The sequence below is a fragment of the Dermochelys coriacea genome, chromosome 15 (assembly GCF_009764565.3).
Source record: "Dermochelys coriacea isolate rDerCor1 chromosome 15, rDerCor1.pri.v4, whole genome shotgun sequence".
Taxonomy (NCBI): domain Eukaryota; kingdom Metazoa; phylum Chordata; order Testudines; family Dermochelyidae; genus Dermochelys; species Dermochelys coriacea.
Genome location: NC_050082.1, coordinates 19581730 through 19589371, shown reverse-complemented (window position 1 = coordinate 19589371; position 7642 = coordinate 19581730).

The following is a 7642-nucleotide window of genomic DNA, read 5'->3' as shown; positions in this document are numbered from 1 at the left end:
ATCACCACAAAAGCATCACCGATAAGAGCTGTATGCCTCTCGTGGAAGTGGTTTTCTTTTTGCGGTGAAACTTCTGAGTTTCACCGCAAAAACTCATTGGCAAGTGTAGACGCTCCCATGGTTTTTGTGCAAAAAAGGGACTTTCTCCACTTTAAATGGCAAGTGTAGACATGTCCTGAGTTACTAAACAGTCCTGTAGCTCAGCGTCGTGGTGGAGCATCAAGAGAGCTGGTGCAATGCTGACCATGACCCTGTAATCAGTGTAAACCAGGGCAAATCACGTTCACCATCATATCAGCGAGTCGTGATTAAACTAGGGTCCCTGTTCCAGAGATTAATTATACATAATGTTAAAAACAAACAAACAAACAAAACCTAAACCCCACAGTATTTCCTTTATTCTAGATAAAATTTTCTGCCTTTCTACTTCAGGTCATGTCCCCGGTTCTTGTATTATGAGAAGTGGTAAACAGCATGGCCTGGTCTATCTTCTCTATACCATTCATTAGTTTATACATCTCTATGATGTTCCCTATTTTTCATCTCTTCTCTGAAGAAAACAGTCCCACTCTCCAAATGAGTTTTTCCATGCCCCTAATCATTCTCATCACCAGTCTCTGAACCCTCCTCTATTGGTGCTGTATCAGTTTTGAAATAGGGTGGCCAGAAGTGAATTTGGTATTCCAGATGAAGATGCACCATGGATTTTTATAATGCCACTTTCAGTATAGTTTTCTATCCCATTCCTGAAGCATCTACACATTGAGCAGAGGTTCTCATCTTCCCTATATCTGATTCAGTTACAAGGAAGCAAGAAGTGCATTGCAGAAGGGCTCCATAATCCCAGATTCTGTAGCATTAGATGAAAGCCTCATGAATCTCTAGATTAAGTTTAAGAGGGAACAAAGACATTTGCAGCTGCCTTGTTGGTTTTTATATCTCCTCTCATCTCTGCATCCTGTCGTGCTGCTCAGAATTAAATGCTTCAGAAGGCATCTGATGAAGACTGCAATCTCAAGATTGTAACCTACTTTTGTCTTTTTTTTTTTTTTTTTTGCATCCTAAAATGTTGTTCAAATCTTTCCTTCTTGTCCAAGGCATTGACTGTAATTACCTTGCGTAGATGGCGAAAAGCATGAGTAGCTGTTACTTTGACTTAGGGGTAGTTCCCAGGTCAGTTAGAAGTAGTTTTTTCATGCAAGTGACTCAGGTCATAAGCCCTACAGCAAATATCACCAAGTCAGACAAATTGCAGAGCCGTGAAAAGGTTAAAATAGCAGAGTTGACTATCTTTTGTCAAATGTGTAACTTACAAGCCTAACTCCTATGATAAGTTGGCACATAAAACATTCCAAGAGTAATCCATTTTTGTGACAATTGAGGCAGGATAGGAAAATTATAGAAATGAAACCCCTTTTTTGAGATGTCTTCAGATTGCAATCTTCTGACCTTCCTTAAACATTCATAAATTATAGTCTGAAACTTGAGCTACCAAGTCCTAGCCAACAACAATCAAGATAAGGGAGGCTAGTGATTGAATTTGTGACAGCAGCAAAACTAATATTTTGTGGTAAAGTCAGCCTGTTTAAAGTGTACAATCTAGGGCCTTGAAATTTCCATGTCATATTATTTTCACCTCAGACTCCTAAAGGGAACAAACATGTCATTCTGTTTTGGAGAGAAGCACTGAAAGGAAGAGCAATTGAATTTAGAAACTGGAGCTAGTGGTGCCAGTTTTATCTCATTAGCCAGCAGGTTCTCTGACTTGTTATGACAGTCAGGGTACTAATAGAGGCTTTCGGGTGTCAATGATCCTGATTAGCATAAATCCAGGGGACCGTCACATAAATTGGAGGCAAACCCTCTTAGTTGTGGTCAGATAACTACTCATTTCCTATAATTTCCTATGTACCAATAAAATCACCCTGCCTGGTGTAATAGATAGGGCTCTAGTGTGGAAGTCGGAAGACCTGGGTTCAACTCCAGCTGTGCAAGCTGCTCTAGCCCATATGTGTTTCTGGATGACTAGGTGACTGATTTATTCCTAGGTCTGTGTTAATTTTTTTAGCCTATCTCTGGAGACTGCCAGTAAGGATACCAGTTATGGTGATTATATCCACTTGTCCCAGTGTCATGTTCTGAGATGCAATTCAGACCAGTGAGGGCTTGTCTGCCCTGTAAACCTGGGAGTCTTGAATGCTTTGCTGGTGTGGCTCACAGCCTGGACACTGACAGCCAGCAGATAGGCATACACTGAGTGTCTGCATGATAACCAGCAATTCTGATCCCAGCCATCTGCTTGTTTGTTTCATCCCAGCCAAACCAGCTTGGGTTACATCTGGCCAGGTGACCCCCACACCACCCAGTCCTAAATTTTCCCAAAGTCACATGCTCTGCAATGTCCAGTCCTCTCCCAGCCCATTCAGAGGAATAATAAAGTATGTTTGCTCCTCAAAAGAGACAAAATGCACAGGTTATCACTTTAACTCAAACCCAGCAGCGGCTTGGTTTAGATTGAAAGTAAAACAAGTTTATTAACAAAAGGAGATAGCATTTTAAGTGAGTTCAAGTATAAACGATATAGTTAGAAATGGTTACAGGCACATAAAAGTGAAAAACTTCTTAGAGACTAAAACTTAAGAAAACTACAGTCTTGGTTCAAAGTAAGTTTCTTATCTCACTACCTTCCAGCAAGATGACAGACCATCCCTGGGTCAGGATCTTCCACAAAGTTCAAAGGGCTCAGCTCCTTTGTTGTCTTAGGTTAATGATGACTTGGAGTTCTTTGCCCTTCATTTTTGTAGTCCAGTGAACCTTTGCAATGGATTCTTCTGAAAGTTACTCCCCACCCTACTCCCCAAGCAAAGATCTCTCAAGCTGTGCGGAAAGCAACATGGAGTCTCCTGGTGAAGGAAGTTTTATGCTGTTTTTTTCCCCAGCTGATGTTTGCGGGAAACAGATCAATTTGTATTTTAGCAATCTCCTTCTTTGGCTATGATGCTCAGTGGTTATCTCTTCCCCTTGTTTTATTTACATAAAAAATAGCATTCCTGTTGTCTCTAACTGTACTTGCAAGTACCTTCAAGGTGGCAGAACCCCATTCCTTTTTCTAGGATTGGGGAACTTCAGCCCTGCCTGGCAGACACACTTTAAGAACATAAAAAGAAAAGGAGTACTTGTGGCACCTTAGAGACTAACAAATTTATTAGAGCATAAGCTTTCGTGAGCTACAGCTCACTTCATCGGAAAATGCATCCGATGAAGTGAGCTGTAGCTCACGAAAGCTTATGCTCTAATAAATTTGTTAGTCTCTAAGGTGCCACAAGTACTCCTTTTCTTTTTGCGAATACAGACTAACACGGCTGCTACTCTGAAACCTGTGTTTAAGAACATAATTCCCAATGTGTTGGTAATTTTGAATTTGTCCTCCATTCATACACCGTGCAATAGTAGTAATGATCAGTATGTTCTGAACTTTCTATTAGGTATCTTACATGGCAGCTTTGGGGTACAGGTTGTGATATTAGTGAGTTGTGGTACACTGAACTGGTCAGACCAGTTGAAACCTCTCTACAAGAAATCAGTGAGCCCTTTGCTCTCTTGCATTGGGATGCTGTTTGGTCACACCCAATAAGAACAAGACTGAGACCACCAACTCATTTCGTATAGAAGGGAAGGAAATGATTCGGAGTGTTGGGTTTAGGTAATTAGGGCTCTGTATTGCTGTCTGATGTCCTGGCTGCAGTAATAATACTTAGCACTTAACACTTGTGATCCACAGGTCTCAGAGCACTTCCCAAAGCTGATTAACCATTATTACCCTCGCTTTATAGATGAGGGGAACAAAGATACAGAGTCATGAAGTGACTTGTCCAAGGTGAGCTGCAAATTAACAGTAGAGCCAGGAATGGAAACCAGATCCTCCGACTCCCCGTCTGTGGGCCCATCCACTGGCCCATGCTGTCTCAAACTCTGATTTTCCAGCTGACCAGAAATGGGCAGCACTCAGCTACCGTGAAATCAGGATCCTGTCACATGGCTCTTGCAGCAGCACATCCGGCTGATTGAAGTTGATTGACTCCTTAGGGAGAATCACTTCCAGCCCTCATCTGGAAGAACTTCAGGAAAAGGTGTGAAATCCCCAGAGCTCTGGCAGAGATGTGGACGTGGGGAAAGCTGGGGATTTCAAAAGGTTTGGTACATTTTATAGTGATTCACTGAGTCCCTGGAGTGTAGACTAAGGTTTAGGCTGTTCTCTGTGCTGTATTTTATCACTGTTTTCTTTGATATGGATACACAAGAATTTGAATGTTTCCCGCACTCTCCACTTCACACCCATCCATACCTGCTCTACAGAGAAGAGAAAAGATTCTTAAGGTGTAGTTGGATATTTGTTTCCATTTGCTCCCCTTGTTTTAAAATAAAAATCTTCACTCCAGTGCACAGGCCGTGTTCATTTCCAGTGTCCGTCCAGAGGAACCCCACAGTTTTACATTGCAGTAGAGTCTAAAGATCACAACGGAGATCAGAGCCATTGTGCTGAGTACTGTACAGACACATAGTAGAACATACAATCTAAAAAGTCGAGAGAGATAAATGAAGTTTCATTATTCCTATTTTACAGACAGCAAACAGAGGCAGAGGAGGATGAAGGGCCTGCCTTGTAGAGATGCTGAGCACCTGTCACTGCTATTAAATTCACCTGGAATGGCAAGTGTGCAGCACCCTGGATACTTTGACAGACCTCAGTGAATTTTTGCCCAAAGTCACACGAGAAGTATATGGTTGAACCAGGAGCTAAATTCTGATCAATTTGAGAACATGTGGGTATATCGTTCCATGTGGCCTTGCAAGTAGAATGTGCATTTCGGAAAATAGAAAGTGGAGTCTCAGATGCTGACTTTGTTGCTAATGAAAATCTCTTGGGGTTCTTTTTTAGATTATTTAAAATAGCAACAAACCTGAAGTTTTAATTTATCCTACAAATCTATTCTTATTGTGTTTAAATTAAAGTTACAACCTAAGTGAATCGACCTTGTCTGCTCTAACAGTAACTTTCATTGCTGTGATTTGGAGACACTTAAATATAAATACTTTTTTTTCAGATGTACTGGCATTGCTTCTCTTATTCCCAACTAGAGACTTTTGCTTAGTGTGGGAATTTGCAAACTCATTCTGGCTGTTATAGTGATGTTTGTAGGAAAAAGAATATTTTATTTATTAACCAAATTGCATCCATTGTCATTAAAATAGCCGTGTCCCAGTTGGATAGAACATTTTCATAGTCACTTTTTTTCTTAATGAGAATTTGCTGCTGGCCAGTTATATGTATTTTTAACAAGAGAGAAGCTAGTAATAAGGCCCTGATGACAGGTTTCAGAATAGCAGCCGTGTTAGTCTGTATTCGCAAAAAGAAAAGAAGAACTTGTGGCACCTTAGAGACTAACAAATTTATTTGAGCATAAGTTTTTTGTTTTGTTTTTTTTAGGCCCTGATCTACTCATTATGGCCAAAATTGGGCCTTGGCTCATCAACTCTGAAAATTTTAGGCCATTTCCAATTTCCAAGCTGGAAAATGCTGGCTGAGTAGCACTGATTCTACTGCCTGAAACAAAATCTCCCTGCGTTCAGCACTGATTATTTCGTACAAGAAAAGCTACATCTATGAAGTTTCAGAGTAGCAGCCGTGTTAGTCTGTATTCGCAAAAAGAAAAGGAGTACTTGTGGCACCTTAGAGACTAACAAATTTATTTGAGCATAAGCTTTCGTGAGCTACAGCATCCGATGCCTCCAATGAAGTGAGCTGTAGCTCACGAAAACTTATGCTCAAATAAATTTGTTAGTCTCTAAGGTGCCACAAGTACTCCTTTTCTATCTATGAAGTTCTAAACTTTGATGCCTCTTGAGATTTTAATATTTGCTTCCAAATGACACTGTAGTGTGGATGGACTGCCCAGGAGTCATAATCAAATATGCCTTGGCTAACATTCATATTCATTGTAACAGGAAGCATTTGGGCCAAAGTGTTTGATGGCAAATACAGTTATCAAACCCTGCTTAAAGTTCACCTCCAATATCCTGAGCAGCCAATTAAACCTCCAAGTTTTGCAATACAATTCCATTTGGCTTTTAATTAAAGGCTAATCTCTGATAAATACTTAAGCCCTCGGGCAGCCATTTAAATCAGGTTTCAGTGTATGTATGGTTTACATTTTTTCCCCTTAATTCAGTGGGTCAAGCTCATCTCTGGTATATATTCACCTCTTTCAATTGTTACCCCAGGAATAAGTTTTACCCTCATGGCATCCTTCAGTTAGACATTGTTGAGTGGGCTTCTACAGGGGATTTTTCTTCCATGCCTAAAAATTCTAACGTACATGTCTGTGGTATCAGTAAAGTCATTTCTTTCCATAGCACAATGTCTTTCTATGCAAAAATTCACTCTGCACGCAAATGCAGTTTGCTCGTTGTGAGACTTTTTCAATTTCACAAAAAGGAGGATTCCCTAGATTTTTTCACCCATAGTGAATTCAAATAATTCCAGCACATAGTCCTATGCACCACTTGGTACACATCCCACTTAATCCCTGACAGGAGGGCACTTAAGTGCTGCATAGGCCTTCTGCTGGTCCTTGATACAGGGGTGAATTTTACCCTATAATCATGTTCCATCATAGTATATCAAAGCATGCTATGGGAGAAAAGGGCAATACCCCATTCCATTCCCAACAGTTCCCAAATATTCACCACTTTATTTCCTTTCTGCCACATGTTTCTTTTGAAGACCGATATTCTTAGCTTCTCTTTATACATGTCACAGGATAGGTTTCCTTACTAAAGTAATGAATAGCTCTCACCCATTGATTTTTGTTTTCTACTCATTTTTTGCATTGATCAGAGGGGAAGTTTTTGGATTGATCCAAACACCATTCAGATTAAGGGTCACTTCCAGTCAGATAAAAACAAACTTTTTTTAAAAAAGAAGTCAGACCCTTTTCCTTTCTTTGTCTATTAACTCTCCAAAATCCTTGATAAAAACATTCGGTATGAAGTGACAAGCTGCGAAAACCTGCACACTTCATTTATAAGTAACAGTTACTCCGCTAGGAGAGACTCTCTCATATCATTACCTAAAGCACATTTTGCCCCATTCTGTCAAAAGTTAATCAGCGCTTTTAGGCAGGGTTTAATGCTCTCAAAGGATGTCCTGACATATTCAAGGGGATGTCTAAAGTTCAGCTAGATAGATAGCACCGATAGATTGATGTTGTCTTGGTGATGTGAGGATCACAAACTTTTCAATGCCATCTCTACCATAAAATAAGGCACGCAGTGTCTGTTAGAATTAACTTGTGAGGTGGTTGTTTGTTGCTTGTATGTCACCCCTCCTTTGCTAAATCACTTCTCAAAGAAGAAAATTGACCTCTTTCCTTGGAAGAAGGAAGGCTGATAATGTTGTTTGGATCATTCCTATTAGCTTCAGAAATTGGGTTTGTTGCAAACATCTGTTCCAAATGAGTTTGTTTTGTCAGAGATGTAACATTACAGATCTATGGACTCTCGCACCCCCTCTAAATCTGCTGAATGATGGTATAATTCTCCTCTTCAGGGTCATGTGGAATGTCTTCCATTGTGGTTTGAC